This window comes from Solanum tuberosum, unplaced genomic scaffold, assembly GCF_000226075.1.
Source record: "Solanum tuberosum cultivar DM 1-3 516 R44 unplaced genomic scaffold, SolTub_3.0 scf00076, whole genome shotgun sequence".
Lineage (NCBI taxonomy): Eukaryota > Viridiplantae > Streptophyta > Magnoliopsida > Solanales > Solanaceae > Solanum > Solanum tuberosum.
The window spans coordinates 1,829,519-1,833,088 of record NW_006239000.1 but is presented as its reverse complement, the minus strand read 5'-3'; positions in this window follow the sequence as shown (position 1 = coordinate 1,833,088).

Sequence of the window (3,570 nt, the reverse complement as noted above, 5' to 3'; positions counted from 1 at the left end):
TTTTAAAAAAATTGAACATAAATTGTAGTGTACTAGTCTTTAATATAATCCTCCCACATAATACGAATAATTTTCTCACGTTGAACTTGCATTTCTCAATCATGTGACCGAGAAGATGAACCAACATTGTTACTTTGAGCCATTTGTTGGTCAATATCATCCGCAACTATGTTTTCATGTTCATAGACCATAAATATTTCATCACTTTAACAATCGATTTGTGTGAGTTAGAGTGACTATATGTTGGTGAGAATAATAAATTTTAAAAAGTAATGATGTGATTATAAATTTTATTTACATATGAAATAAATGGTTAGTAGATATAAATGTGGGGTTGTTTTAACAAAATATAAACTTGTGGATCAATTTTTTTAATTAAAAATATCTCAAATAATGATATGGAATTACCATATCATGGTTTTTTGGAGAATATGGAATCACGAAATGGAATTAGTGTAAAATCGCATGTCCAAACGCTGATTTCATCTCACGATACGATATCGTGATATGGTATCGCATGGCCAAACGCCTACTAAATGTCAAACCTAAACCAATAAGCTAAACAACTGAATATTAAAATAAGCACACAGCTGAAGCAGACATGTTAACCCTCAGCTATGTGCTTATTGACACTTTAAGGGGTCGTTTGGTGTGAAGGATAATACCAAATAATCCTGAGATTAAATTATAGTACCACTTAATTTGTTGTTTGGTTGGCAAATTAATAATTAGTATCGGGGTAAGTTATCCCTCCTCTTGGGTGGTATAGTAATCCTGGGATAACTTATCCCGGAATAAAATAAGTAAATGACAAAAATGTCTCTTTCAACCATTTTGTTACATCACTTTTTACATTCATGAAGGGAATTTTTGTAAACAAATAAATTGTTCTTAAAATTTATTATTTTGAATATAACAAACCAAACACTTAATAAAAAATAATCTCATCATAACTAATCACATCATAATTAATACCATCATAACTTGAATTCAAACCAAACGACCCTTATATATTAGTAGTAGAAGTAGATATATAACTTCTTCTTTTTCCTTTTCAATTATTAAAGTGAACATATTTTTTTTTAATATTTAATTTTTTTTTCAATGTCCAGTTGTCATTTCTATGCTTTTTTATATTTAATTTTATCTTCTTCTTCTTCTTCTTTTTTCTTTTTTTTTGTGTTCAATGCACTTCGTTTATGTTGTTAACTAGGAATTAAATTTATCTTGTTTTACACCTAGGATTAATTAATAGTAAGAGATTAAAATTAAATTTCATTCAATATAGAGAAAAAAATTATTTATTTGTATGATTGTTTTGTGAATAAACAAAAGTAGTGATTATACAACAAAAACACAATAATGATAATATATTCAATATAATTTTGCGAATGACTAAGGATCTAAAAAATAATAATTTACGTATATCTTTCTTTACTTAAGAAACAAGAAAGACACGAAAATATTAAACATTAAAATAGTACAGGAAACACTAAAGAAGTCATCATAAGTACATGTTTAAGTGTCTTAATTAATAACTACCACCTTAAATTGGCCCCTTTTTATGTCACGTGACACTAGTAGAGTATTTATGTTTGCAGTTAATTAGTGATAGGTCAAAGTTAATTAGTGATAGGTCAGTGTTGAATCACATTAATTAGGTGTAAGTGCTATAATTAGTTGTAGTTTGGAGCTTAGTAGACTAACGAAATGGCTAAAAGTAGACAATTCTTCGTTGATATGTTTTATTTTATTTTTAAATATTATTTTGATGTAAGTGCTACAAGTCATTATTGTTTTATAAAAGAATCAACTAGGAATTCTAATTATAATCAAGTTTAATAATCTAAACTCTCAGATTATTATACAGACAAGTTATAATTCTTCAGTTGTTTCATTTGAAGCTTATTGGTTAGAACATCACAATTTTTTATCAGATAGAGTTAATTCCATCATTATTGAATGCAAGTGGATCTCTAATTATTTTAGATTAACTTGAATAAATTAGGTGGGGATCACATGGGTCATGGATCAATAAATTAGTATATTTATTTAATTAAATTTTATTTTTATATATACCATTTTGTAATTTTACAAAGAACACCTCTTATACTTTATACTAGATACAGGACCCCGTGCCAGCACGGCCCAATATGTATTATTTTTTTATTTTAATTTATGTCATATTATGGAATTTGAGAAGTTATTGAAATTTTTATATGATTTTTAAAATATTTTAAATTGTTAGCTATTGTGATTTATAGTATTATTTTTTTACATAATTTTGAAAATAATACTTATTACTCTCTTTGTTCCGATTTATGTGGCACACGTAGGATTTCAAAAATTAACCATTTTTTATATGTCTCTTATTATTGTGATTTATTTTTTCTTTTTCGTCAATTTCAAACAATATATGTTGTTAATTGATAGATTTTTTGGAGTGGACTATTTTTTTTTATTAATTATTGTAATTTATTGTTTCTTTTTCGTGAATTTCAAACAATATATGTTGTTAATTGATAGATTTTTTGGAGTGGACTATTTTTTTTTATTAATTATTGTAATTTATTGTTTCTTTTTCATCAATTTCAAACAATATATGTTTATCATCAAATTCATTTTATGTGGTACGAATATAATTTAGAGAGTCAATTAATTTTTTTATATAAGTTTTAAATACTTAAATTGTTAATTATTGTAATGTATAGTATTACTTATATTATTTTTAAATATATTTAAATATTATATGTTACTCTTTTTATCCTAATTTATATGGTATTGGTAGAATTTAAAGTGTCAAATATTTGTTAATTATTGTGATATGAGTTATTTTTATGTAGTTTTTACTATTTTTAAGTATACTAAATTGTTAATTATTTTAATATGTAGTACTACTTTATTTTTATTTTTAAAATATGTAATCAACGAAAAATAGTGAGACATGATAATTAAAATAAAGAAATACACAATAGTATTGGGCAGCCGACATGATAAAGTTGGTGGGGTCCACTTAAATTAATTAAAGAGTACAACTTTTTGATGGATATATGTGTCATTATGGAGATGTTGGCTGGTTTTTTTTTGTCTAAAGAAGAAAGGTACATTTATAAAGCACTGACATACAAAAGTTTTAAGGAACAAAAGCTACTAAATACCAAAAATACTCTTGTCACTAAAATTAAAACAAAAATAAAAAAATAATGTTGGCAAGGTTTTGAACCCCCAGACCTTGCACTTTAAGGGCCCGTTTGGCCATGCGATATGATATCATGATATGGAATCATTAGATGAAATTAAAGCTTTGTTTGGACATGCGATATGAAATTTTTGTGTTATATATTTTCTCATAAACATAAAAATCTCATAAGTTGTAAAACTATTAAAATATCCCCAATTGTCTATTCATTCTTATCAAATAAACAAAAATTTATAAAATCGCATAATAAATTATTACAAAGCTATTTGTTCTCCACTTAAGTAATTGTTTCATTGAACTTTAATTTAATTTTTTTTTTGAACATAAATTGTAGTGCACTAGTCTTTAATATAATCCTCCCACATAGTACG